Source organism: Dendrobates tinctorius, unplaced genomic scaffold (genome assembly GCF_039654945.1).
Source record: "Dendrobates tinctorius isolate UK_male_01 unplaced genomic scaffold, ASM3965494v1 ptg000104l, whole genome shotgun sequence".
Lineage (NCBI taxonomy): Eukaryota > Metazoa > Chordata > Amphibia > Anura > Dendrobatidae > Dendrobates > Dendrobates tinctorius.
The window spans coordinates 6023361-6036825 of NW_027361772.1; the positions used below are offsets into that span (position 1 = coordinate 6023361).

A 13465-nucleotide genomic window follows, 5' to 3' on the forward strand; every position below is an offset into this window, starting at 1 on the left:
ATAATGAGTCAGACACCAGTCCATACATCCATCACCATACACACACATAATAATATGCTACACTAGCGCATGGCCGAGCCGCCATGCGGGCTTTTTATAGCCATGCGCTTCCGGGACCTTACAGTACTTTGGGAAGGACCAATCAGATCCGACATAGGACCTGCACATGTGACCCCTGCTCTCCACTGAGAGGACAAGTTGCGGGCATGCCCAGTAGCACGGCCCGAGGACTTAGCCTCTGGAGCAGTTCCCTGCAAAGCAGGTTGCGCTACCATTGCTGCACCAGAGGTGGCAGCAACATCCAGGCTCACAGAACGAGTCTGAGGGAAATGCCTGGCTCGCCGTGATTGCTGAGCAGGAGTCTGAGCGGTCGGAGGAGAATGAGAGACCGCAGGATGTCTGACTCTGGATTCCCGCTGTGCAGTGCCAGGAATCCGACGCCTAACAGAAACTATGCATAATTTGATTAGCAGGTACTCAAGTCATTGAAGTTTCCCTCGTATGATATGAGTTTGATGTTTAAATAAGGGTGCATTGGTACCGCTACAAAGATTGGTCATGTATCCATGAGGTCTGCACACTCCACACATGTGGGTATATGCTGAATTCATGTGTGGATGAGTAAAGTTTGACTCAAGCGAGCGATACCTTGCAAGACATTCACCCACCAGCAGCAGAGAAGTCTGTTCTGAGAGATTATGTATGTAGACAAGTTGTGTTTCAGTGCATTTGGAGTCATATGTTTGGCACAGTGTTCACTGAACTTTGTAGGGACTAGCTATAGAGAGCATCTGTGGGCTTTCCAGAGTTACTCAGAACCATCTAGCTGTGTGCCCTATACTGCAACTGGCAAGCTGCATACTGTAACTGCCAAGCTGTGTGCCATGCACTGTAAGGGTATGTGCACACGTAGTTTTTAGTCTCTGCGGATTTTGTAGAGAAAACCGCAGGAAATCCGCAGGACAAAGTGCTGCGGATTATCTGCGTTTTTTCTGCGGTTTTGCCCTGCGGTTTTACACCTCATAATGGATGAGGTGTAAAACCGCAGCGTTTCTGCACCAAACAATTGACATGCTGCGGATTGTAAACCGCAGAAAACCGCGCGGAAAAAAACGCAGCATGTGCACAGCTTTTTTTTATTTCCTTAGGAAATAAAGGTACTGTACAACGCAGCAAAATCTGCTGCGTTTCTGCAGAGCCAAAAACGCTGCGGAAACGCAGCAGAGTCCGCAGCGTGTGCACATACCCTAACCTCCAAGCTGTGAGCCATAACCTGCAAACCCCAAGCTGTGTGCTGTGTACCATAACTTCCAAGCTGTGTGCCATATATTGTAACCGCCAAGTTGTGTACCATACACCATAACCGACAAGCGGTGTGATATACTGTAATCATGAAGCTGTGTGACTATACAAAAACCTCCAAGCTGTGCCATATACTGTAGCTAGCAAGCTGTGTGCCATATACTATAACAGCCAAGCTGTGTGACTACTGTATACTATAACCACCAAGCTGAGTGCCAAAGTTGGTAACTGCGAAGCTGCATACTAATGTCTGTGTCTGCAACAATTTGTGCCCCATTTGGATTAAATTTAAGTTGTTTTCATTAGAATTAAGTGCACCTGTGTTCCTGTGCCATCCCTGTGTGGATATCCCCAAAGATATACTGTCTAAGCATATAGACACTAGTGATTATTCCTACCTGTTCTGCTGCTCTGGTTGGATCTGCCTATTACGTAAATAGTTTCCATGCTCTTTGATCCTATTTGTCTGGCACTTACTGTGTGTTTACCTTGAGACCTCTGTCACCATGAGCCCTTTGTTCTTGTTAGTTTCTTATCTAAGTGACACAAACATTACATAAAGTGTTCATCAAGGATCACCGCAGAAAAAATCCAACACCAAAAGTCTATGCTAAATGTACTATCCCAGTGACAAAAATAATTCACCCTATACAGTTCTGCAATTGTTTCAGAGATACCTGGGTCACAGAGTGCACCTAAATATGCAAACTGGTGCCAGAAACAATTACAAATAATCTCTGTCAATTTAAGGACCAATGGCCAACCAATCTTCGTGTGAAAGCCTAATTGCAAGAGGATCATGCAGTGTTCTAATTTGAATAGAAATGAATAAATAATATAGAAATTAGTAGCATGCAAAGTGTTGGGAAATAGGACATCATCCACCTTGGCCCAAAGCATCTTAAGTACATCCCCGGAGAGATGAGGGGGCACTGATGGGCCTAAAATCTTTATGTTCTCTCTCATCGCCTCTCGTTTTGGCAGACCAAACATCTCAGGTGTTTCTCAAGACCCCGCAGTCACTTAGGCACCAGTGGCGTACCGCCAATGGCGGCAGACTACATGGCCGCTATGGGTCAGGGGACCCAGAGCCGGCGTGGAACCCCCCCTGCATCGTACTTTCAACTTTTTCGGCATCCTGGATGCCGATACAGTTGAAAACAATAATGGGAGAGGGATCCATCAGCTGATGCTCCCTCTGCCATCATTTCCCCTATGCATCTGAGCATAGAGGGCACAATGACGTCACTACACCGCATCCTCTGTGCCGAGCAATTCAGAGCTTCAGAAGACGCTGAGGAGACCGAAGCAGTGGGGGAACTGTCATAGGTGAGTATTTTAATAGTTTTTATGTATTGATTATTATATGTAACTCATTTTATTATTATTATTATTATTATTATTTATTGTTATAGCGCCATTTATTCCATGGCGCTTTACATGTAGGGAGGGGTATACATAAAAACAAGAACAATACAAGTCATAACTGGTACAGGAGGAGAGAGGACCCTGCCCGCGAAGGCTCACAATCTACTAGGGATGGGTGAAAATACAGTAGGCGAGGGTAGAGCTGGTCATGCAGCGGTTTGGTCGATCGGTGGTTACTGCAGGTTATAGGCTTGTCGGAAGAGGTGGGTCTTCAGGCTCTTTTTGAAGGTTTCGATGGTAGGTGAGAGTCTGATATGTTGTGGTAGAGAGTTCCAGAGTAGGGGTGATGCGCGAGAGAAATCTTGTATGCGATTGTGGGAAGAGGAGATAAGAGGGGAGTAGAGAAGGAGATCTTGTGAGGATCGGAGGTTGCGTGCAGGAAAGTATCGGGAGACAAGGTCACAGATGTATGGAGGAGACAGGTTGTGGATGGCTTTGTATGTCATGGTTAGGGTTTTGTACTGGAGTCTCTGGGCAATGGGGAGCCAGTGAAGGGATTGACAGAGGGGAGAAGCTGGGGAATAGCGGGGGACAGGTGTATTAGTCGGGCAGCTGAGTTTAGAATAGATTGGAGGGGTGCGAGAGTGTTCGAGGGGAGGCCACTGAGCAGGAGGTTGCTCCGCTGGAGCCTTGCCCTTCAACAGTACGACTTTACTGTAAAACACAGGAAGGGCAGTGAAAACGGCAATGCCGATGGGTTGTCCCGCCGGGGCGAACCCGCTGAAGTGCGCATGGCCGATTACTGAGAGGTAATGCCTCCTTAGCGCCCTCTTAAGGGGGGAGGTGTGATGTACAATGTCTGCAAGATATGTTTTCTGTTGCAATGTGCTAACAAATCCTCCATTTTGTGAGAAACTGCCTGCCAGTGTCTCAGTTACATTGCACCCTGCAGCAGCTTCCCTTCCCCCAAGTGCCATAAACCAATTTCCTGTCACCCCATTTGGCTTCTCTCAGCTGGAAAAAAGTGCGGGAAAAAGGTCTTTGTTTGAAATAAAGGTTAGAAGTAAACCTTTAAGAGCCTGCCCTGCGAAAACTGTACAACATAGAGATATAATAACCATATCTCTGTGATCCAAGCGGTCCCAGCTCCGCTACAGTGTCACTTCCCAAGTCCTAACATGTCGAGAACATGAGATATGATTTGTTCCCAAATGGACGGTCATATCGCATAGATGTTTGATGTTTTCTTGATGGGCTCATTACGCTGGGAAACATGATACCACTGATGAGTCCATACCAGCTTCTCCCATAAAGTTATAGCTAATCTAAGTTTTGTAGCCAAAACATAACTTGGATGAGAGAGGTGGGATCAACCCAGAATGCACCTCTCCGTGATGTCACATAGGAAAGTCTATAAGGCATTCCCTGGGCAAACCAGCTCACAAGAGCTCCAATCCTTGTGCTGAGCAGAACCCAGATGAGCGGAGACGTGCAGCTCCGCCTCCACCCCCCTTAAAGCCACATGGGATGCCTAACAACAACTGACTAAATGTGAGTGTACCTTCTTCTTTCATCCACTTTGCTTTATACTTGTCTAATGTACATATTTTATGTCTCAATTTTATAGCAACTTTTTATCTGTAATCACTGCCCTACCTTTTCGGGGAATAAATGATATAATTATTTAGATCTGTCTCCATGCTCTAAGACTCGAACTATACTCCTTTGATAGATAATCGCTACTAATTCAAGGGGTTTGCCACGGACCCTCTTAATTTAACACTGTGAATTAAGTAACCGTGACTGGTGGCAGCGCGTTGTGTACGGCCATTGCGGCTTGCTGGCAGTACAGAAGGGTCTTATATTGCTGAATAAGGGGCTGCGGCCACAGCATTGATAATTCCCTTACTGCAGAAGCCCAATTGCCGGTTCACAACAGGCAGTCCGTCCGGCGACTAATTATCCTAGGTGCAGTTCCCTGACTGACCTGAGGGTAAGGGGGGCGCCGGAGAGCTGCGAGTTCCAAAGTGGAACTGAGAAAGTGGGATATACATAAATCCCCGCAGTACTTGGAAGATTGATAGCAGTGGCGGGGCATCCAAATTAAACTCCCCCTGCGGCAAATTGTAGAGCGAGAGTAGCTTGCTGGATATTTTTGTCACATGGTGCCAGTGGTGGGATAACTAAGATAAGCCCCAACTGTGCCTGTGATAGCCGTGTGCCGGCATTGTGTCTCGTCCACCGTCCGCTGATACACCCGTGTCAGTGGTGGGACTGTGACATAGTGGTGACACAGGGTCCGCTGTCCGTCGCGTTTTGGTGGCAGCGGGACCCCCGTTAGTCGCCTCCGTAAGTGGACGAACGGCGGTTCGTGCTGTTCGTCACATTTCACTGTATGGAGCAATATATACTGTATGGAACACTATGTATGGCCCATTACACTGTTGGAACAATATATGGAACCTTCACCGCCTGCGCAGTAGCAGCTATCGGCAACGCTCTATTAATTGGCCTCCCCATTACTCGACTTTCCCCTTTCCAGTCCATACTTAATGCAGCAGCCAGGATCATCTATCTGACTAATCGGTACTCGGACACATCTGCTCTTCGCCATTCCTTACATTGGCTGCCCATTCATTATAGGATCCAATTCAAAGTACTTGTTCTCACCCACAAAGCTCTCCACAGTGCAGCACCCCCCTACATCTCCTCCCTCATTTCTGTCCATCGGCCTAACCGACCGCTGCGCTCTGCAAACGACTTTCGACTAACCTCTGCACTAATCCATACCTCCCACTTCTGACTCCAAGACTTCTCCCGTGCTGCGCCAATCCTCTGCAATCCTCTACCCCAAGAAATTAGGACTCTCCACAATTTGCATAGTTTAGGCGCTCCCTCAAAACACATTTGTTCAGAGCGGCCTATCACGTTCACTAATCAAAGTCATTCTCTGTGTAAGTGTGCTTGTGTAGCCCATTCACTATCTCCATCCATCCCTCACTCCCTTAAGATGGCTGGACCATCATTGTAAATACATCATTGTAAATACACACCTGTACTTTGTATCTCCCCCACCCCATTGTAGATTGTAAGCTCTCACCAGCAGGGTCGTCTTATTTTGCTTTAATTATTGTATTGTTAACGTTGTTACTTATGACTTGTGTTTTGAAACTGTTAAACTGTAAAGCGCTGTGGAATATGTTGGCGCTATATAAATAAAGATTATTATTATTATTATTTTTATTTTGGAGGAGGAAATAATTTTTTAGTTCTCTAGCAAGATGATAGCTGCTACTGCGCAAGCGGCCCCATTTTCAAACAGATTTTCTTTCTTATTTTGGGAATTACCTCAAACGATTTTTTTTTTTCATTTTACTCATTTAATTCCACAGCACTTTACAGACATTATTGGCACTGTCCCTGATGAGGCTCACAATCTACATTCCCTATCAGTATGTCTTTGGAATGTGGCAGGAAACCAGAGTACCCGGAGGAAACCCACGCAAACACGGGGAGAACATACAAACTCCTTGCAGCCACCGTACCGCCCCTAAAAATGTGTTTATAATTCATTACATATGCGATCAGGCTGCAGCGCAGGTACCGGTGTGTGAGACTTTAGAAGTACTCCTGTAGTGGACCCGCTGGACCGTGGCAACGAACCTCCCACGGGTGAGCTGACCAGGTGGACTACCCCCTATACAGGGAGTGTTAGGGGCAGACCTGCGGGTAACTATCACAACGGCAGATGGTACCCAGGGAAGGACACAGGAGACACGACAGGAGGCCGGAGAGGCTGGCGGAGGGTCTCCCTAGGACAGGAACACGAATGGCGGACAGTACAGGAACAGGGGCAAGACGGCAGGGACCAGGCACGGACTGGAGGACACAGCTGTGAGGCCTGAACAGGACGGAACGGAACCCCGGACTTCCAGATCCTAGGAGAGAGAACAGCGGAGATGACGGATAAAATATAGGCAGGCTGAAAGCAGGGGTACGCACAGCGGGAAGTGGGGCCAGAATCACTAGCTGGGCACAAGTGATAATCAGGCACCGCCAGGAGGAAGAGGCGGCCTGATATAGGGAACGTGTCAGGGACTTCCGGGTCATGACCCCTCCCAGAGCAGAGTGAGGAGAGCGCGTGCCTTTAGGGGGAATGGAGGGTACGTGCGCTCCTGTGCACAGTGTGAGTGCACGCCCGTCGAGGAGCAGGAAGCCGGGCAGGGGCGGACGCCCGTCGGAGCGCAGGAGACAGAGCAGGAGCGTGTGCTGGGTAAGTGTGCCGGGGGGCGGGGAGCCGTGGTGGGGACCAAGGCGGCCGAGACCGCGGCGTGGAAGCAGACAGTGACCCCTGTGGTGATCCCTGCATTAGTATACTGTTCAGATATAGCTGGATGGTGCCCACTCACTTGTATTTATTCAATTTGCCTTCCTCATCTTCCATGAGGTTTCTTTAGAGTCGTGGCACATCTTGTTGTTATTAGTATGGATTTAAATGCCAGAGAGGCAGCGTGGCAGGAACAAGTCAGAGAGATTTTTGGTAGGGATGGTGAGTCTTTGACCTCTAATACTGTTTTGGATATGGGATTCCAGAATCTGTCCTCTGATTTGCTGGGTCTACATAAGAAGTTGACGAAGACTTGGTGGAACATTAAGAGCTTGGAGGAATATAAAAGATTAGGCCTTATCCCACGAGGATTGAGGGTCCAAATCTTCCCGGCATGGGAAGCTGATCAGGACTTTAAATTGGTGTGGGAGACTGGCCTCAAGAAATGCTCTTATATTATTATTGATATGTTGATTGAGCAGGATAAAGTCTTTTTGTCCAGGATCAAGGATGAGATCAGGAATAAAGAGCTCAGACTGGATACCTTTGACAAAAACACATTAGTTGATCCCTTTAGGAATCAACTCAAGGAAGTGGTGGACCGATATGAGAAAGACATCATTAGAGGCAAAAAGAGTAAATTCCAACGAGACAAATTAGACTCTGATAAACAACGGGTCTATAGATGGACCCATCAGGGTAACTCGAGACATCGGGTACCAATAATTACTAATACTAAAAGTCATGATACCACTAATCTGGGTGTAACTACTCATAGTAGTGATTTTTTATCCACCGACACAAGCGACAGGGAAAGCAGTCTAGAAGGGGGAGAAGGAAACCTAAGACATCGGACCAAGAGAAACAGGAATTTACGAGCCTGGTCACCGAACTCGAGAAGGGAGACGAGACTCAACAACAGGAGACGTTATTAGGGGCCACCTCCCATTCCAGTACATTACTGGATGGGGATGGGTTGCGTATAATAAATTTATCCTCTTATGAACTATAAGAGGTAGAGACTAAACTCCTATCTAAAGGTTTATCTTTCTCACCAACTAACTGTTTAGACAAATTCGAGCTTACAAAAGACTTATATCTCTTTTGTCGCCAATTGACGTTTAAAATGTTGTACCAACAACCCTCCCTCATCGAGGAATTACCTGAACAGGACAGACAAGTCCTCCGTGACCTTTTAGACCTGTTAACGGAGAATGAGGCTGGTTCTGGGCGGAGAAGATTTACTGGAAGATTGCCCTCTCAGGCATCTCCCAGTTTCTCTCTATTTCCAACAATTCAGATTTTCTTTGAAAAGACATGCAGGGACATTAAGAGACTTAGGCTGGACAAGCCTCGCCAAAACAATCTGAGTAGAGGGGAAAAGCTGGCCTTGAAGAGTCTGAAAAATAATGACTCCTTTGAAATTAAGGAAGCTGATAAAGGCGGGAACATCGTTTTATGGCCTAAAAACATGTACTGTCTGGAAGCCCACCGCCAGCTTGATAACATTCAATACTACCAAATCTTACCTTCAGACCCGACCACTATCTTCAAGGGACAGCTAGATAGATTACTTTCTAGGGCACTCCTGAGTGGCATCATCAATAAAAAAGAGCATGATTTTCTGATTACCAGCCATCCGGTTGTACCAACATTTTATTTATTACCAAAGGTACACAAATCCATTAGTGAGCCTCCGGGCAGACCCATTGTATCCGGGCTGGGGGGGTTGTATGAGAAACCTTGTGCTTATCTTGATTTCTATTTGCAGCCTCTGGCACAGCGGTTGTATTCTTTTGTTCGAGATACCACTCCTCTGTTGTTACTTCTGAAGGACCTGGCAATACCCGATGGCACCATTTTGGTTACCCTTGATGTGGAGGCACTCTACACCAACATTAGTCATAATCTTGGTATGGAGGCTGTCTCTTACTTTCTAAACTACCATACCACGGGCGATAGGGGTCATGACACGTTTATTCTTGAATTGTTAAAATTTGTCCTAGAAAAAAACTATTTTGTTTTTGACAGGGCATTTTTCAGGCAAGTGTCTGGTACCGCTATGGGGGCAAAGTGTGCGCCCTCCTACGCAAACCTTTTTTTGGGTTGGTGGGAGGAGACACACGTCTACCAACAAGACAGCTTTTCTAAATGGGTGATCAAGTGGTTTAGATACATCGATGACATTGCCATCATTTGGTCGGGGTCTGAAATGGATTTCATTTCAGCACTAAATGAGAATTGTTGAAATATTAAGCTTACGTGTGCTTTCTCTTCCAGTTCGGTGGATTTTTTGGATCTTACGATTGGAATCTGCCACAACCGTATCACCACAACACTGTTCCGCAAAAAAACAGCAACTAACAACGTACTACACTTTGACAGCTTCCACCCTGCACATTTGCCCAAAGGACAATTTATCCGAATCAGGAGAAACTGCAACCGTACAGAAGATTTCATGAGGGAATCACGCCAACTATCTAATAGATTCCGTGAGAGAGGATATCCAAGGAGGACTATATCTGGAGCCTTTGAGTTCTCCAGGAACCGTCGCAGGGAGGAATTTTTAACCCCACGGGTAAGGGATGCCCGAAACCGGATTAGCCTCATTACGAGGTTCCACAATTAGTGGAGTGATGTTTATCAAATCCTTGGGAACAACTGGGGTATTCTGCTAAGTGACTCAAAGTATTTCAACTGCCGTTCTCGCAATATTGTCTACGCCCTGGTTTGTGGATGTAAGAAAATATATGTGGGGCAGACAACGCAAGAACTACGACGGAGGACCCAGCAGCACCTTTCGAATATTATGACGGCACGGTCAGACAGGGGTAAGGGGAAACCGCTGACTTCTGTGGCCACCCACTTCCTTGATACTCATGGGGGTTCCCCCGACTCCCTCAAGGTTATGGGACTAGAGGGGGTTCGTGTTAACATCAGGGGGGGCAATATTTCAGATGAGCTTCTCCGTCGGGAAGCTAGGTGGATCTATGCCTTGGATTGTTTATCGCCTCGAGGCCTCAATGAGGAGTTGCTTTATAACGGCTTCTACAAGAAGACATAAATCGTGTTATGTCACTTTATTAATATATATTTTTTTGTCTCCTGCCTTTTGTTCCTCTCAGCATCTAGCTCCTGGCTCTTACTATATACCGGACCTCGGGACGTCTCTCCTGTACTTGGCTGGACTTTGAGACTTCCCACTTTGAAGTATTCAATCTGCACATCGCTAATGACATTTCATCATGAGGCTGGGAACCACGCTGAACATAGGAGGATGGTGTCAATCTGCCTTCCACCTTCTTCATCTTTGGGACTCTATATTATGTCTTTTCAGATACATTGCGAAAGTTTGAAAAATGGGAGATTATAATGTGTATAGGATATCTTGGTACCCTGGTATATCAACATCTGGATTATGTATTCACCCCCTGTATACTGTTTTTCCAAGCGTTATCTCCTTTTCTTAAATCAGCACTCAAATGTATTACACTAAGATATGTTGTTAGACATTATGTTTATGTTAGTAAACTCCAATTTGTTGGTACTCAAATTGGTCCATTCTTTCCCATATTTGGGTTCAATGGGTCATTAGCAGTGTTTAGGAAAGAAAAAAGAAGTTAAAGCGCCAGGAATGGAAAATTAAAAATCCATTTTATTGTGCCATTGCATACTATCAGCAAGGCAGTGCGGTGAGCTGGATTAGTTTCTCTCTTTTTTTATTTATATTAGCAGTGTTTGGTCTATACCTGCATTGGTCGGGCGCCTGTTTTTTCTATGCCTTGCATTTATTTTATATATGTTTAGTTATTTGACATCAGGCTTGACTTAAAAACATTTGTATATTTTCGGACTTTAGTACCATCATTGATGGCTCTGGTATGCATTTTTGTCTTATACTTTGCTACACTGATTTGCATACGGGCCACTATAAGGTGCCTCAATTCTATTATTGTCTACACCCACACTATTTTTGTAAGGGGTGTGTAAGTCCTATAAGAACTAGTTTATATTAAGCGCCGCCCTCTTGTCGCATTAGCGCTGGTATATCAAACATGTGAGTCTAGTTTAGCATTTATCTTGGTCATCTACTTAGCTATATTGTGCCTACACATGTTGTGTAGGCCTTATGAGTTTTTTGGGTTTACACTAAATGGGACCTTGTATACCATGATAATACTTGCATGTATTGTACTGTAATGGCTATCTCAGGACTGGATTGCGCATGCGTATGATCTTTTATACCGCATGAGATTTCGACTTACACCAAGCACCGCCCTGTAGTACGGGTTGTATTAAGTCCATGAGAACTAACCTCTATCAAGCGCCACCATCTCTGTCATCGTTTTCCGCAACTTAGCGGATACTTTGACAGCGCTTATATTCTAAATACATGTGTCTGACCTTTATTGCTTTAAACATATGTCCAGTCGAATTGTGCCTATATGTGATGTATGGTCCCTATGAGATATTGGTTTACCGCCTTGTATGACGTGCCAGCACTTGTTTCTATCACTATGGTTACCTCAGGGCCTTATTGGGCATGCGTGAGATTTGTAAATCTCACGAGACTTTGACTTGCAACGGACGCCTGTGATAATGTTGACAAATTGTACTACGGTTACCTACCTGATTGCAGTGCGTCTGCGCTGGACTTTGTAATAAGATGCTGATCCATAGTTTTAAATACACAACGTATGCACGGGCTGCTTTAAGTCCATGAGACTTAATTTCTATCAAACGCTGCCCTTTTTTCACATTAATATGTGTGTATTAGCCATTGTTTTCTGCAACGTAGCGGAGACTATGACAGTGTTCACATTTCTGTCTAGCCTCTACTGCTTTAGTCATATGTTCAGCTGATTTGTGCCTACATGTTATGTATGGGCCCTATGATATCTTGGTTATCGCCGTGTATGATGTGTTAGCACTTGGTTGTATTGCCATGGTTACCTTAGGGCTTTCTTGCGCATGTGTGAAATCTGTAAATCTCGCGAGACCTTGACTTAAAACTAACGCCGCTTTGCATTTGTGTGATGGCGCTTACAAATAGCGCTATGGTTACCTGCCTGATTGCAGTGCGCATGCGCGTGACATCTAACTCTCACGAGATTTCGACTTATATCTTAATGTTTGTTTGTCATGATGCGACGGCGCCTGCGCAGTACACTTGAAACTCATGACGCCATATTCGTCTATCTGCGCGTCTGCACGCCTCCAGCTGCCACCTGGCAAGGATTTATCATTGATTATTTTGACTTAAATAGCTGCTCTACTAAGCAACATTAGCACTCACCTTGAGAAAGACACCTGTGGTGTCGGAACGCGTGGGTTACTGTACCCCGCTGTGGCTGCTGGCCTTTCACACAGACATTGGGGCGACCTTGACTGGACTCTTTGACTGTTCTGCTCCCGGGTGATGTATTGCACTCCATTTTGGGGTCTGGAACTATTGCACTTTATGAGCTCTTCCATTTTTTGAGCTTTAGTTGCTTTGTTAAATAGGTGATCTCACTCCATGAGGAGCTCCATTTGTTACCCAGGTTTTTCTGTACCTTTTTCCAACAGGCATTTACTAAACACTGCTGGGTTCTTATCAGGGATTATTAATTGGTCTTTCTTGCTGTTTGTTATACATTCAGCATATTATATTACTACAGGGTTATAACAATTTGTCCAGTCATTCTTTCTTTCTATTGCTCCCACTGGATTGTCTGTATTATATGGAGCTTTATTAATAGCTTGATTGATCCATACTTAGTGCCATTATATTCTGCAGCCAGCGGTGTACATGCTGATCAATCTGTTTTTAATTGTTTTTAATGTGTGGTGTTTTTTGCTGCTTTTGTGCAATCAATAAAAATTTATATTTCCATATAATTGTTTCATGCGTGGTGATCCCACATATATGCAGAGTCTTTCTTCTTTTTTTGTTTATTGAAGCAGACAGTGACCGGGACCGCTGCAGCAGTGGTGTAGGAGCCGGCGGGGACCACGGCAGCAAGCGGGAGGGACGCGGCAGCGGCGTGACAGTACCCCCCTCCCTACGCGCCCCCCTCCGCAGACTGGAAAGAAAGCCAAAATTCGAGAAGCCTGGATATTTTCCCGAGGCTCCCAGGATCTCTCCACGGGACCAAAGCCCTTCGAATCAACCAGGAAAAAGGTCCTCCCTCTTTGCTTTTTCATAGCCAAAATGTCTTTAACCTCAAACATATCATCAGTGGAGACAGGTGGAGGTGACTGGGTGGCAGAGGCATGGAACCGATTGAGGATGACAGGTTTTAGAAGGGACACGTGAAAGGAATTAGGGATGCGGAGTGAGGCGGGAAGCCGCAGTTTGTAGGAGACATCGTTCATACGAGCCAAGACCTCAAAGGGTCCAATGTACCGGGGTCCCAGTTTATGCGAAAGGATCTTTAGACGAATGAACTCGGAGGATAGCCAAACCTTATCACCCGGATGATATAG

The 13465-nt window shown here is 45.7% G+C and overlaps 1 long non-coding RNA gene across 2 annotated transcripts in view; it reads left to right on the forward strand.

Annotated features, from left to right (window-relative positions):
• LOC141100289 (uncharacterized) overlaps positions 1–12877 on the forward strand; it is a 35949-nt gene extending 23072 nt beyond the window's left edge. The window contains exons 2-3 of one of the 2 annotated variants that reach the window (XR_012234669.1): positions 9278–9828; positions 10123–12877. This is a non-coding gene — a long non-coding RNA (uncharacterized lncRNA). The remainder of the gene's footprint in view (positions 1–9277; positions 9829–10122) is intronic. The other variant, XR_012234670.1, reaches the window with a different exon arrangement.
• Positions 12878–13465: the final 588 nt, after the last annotated feature.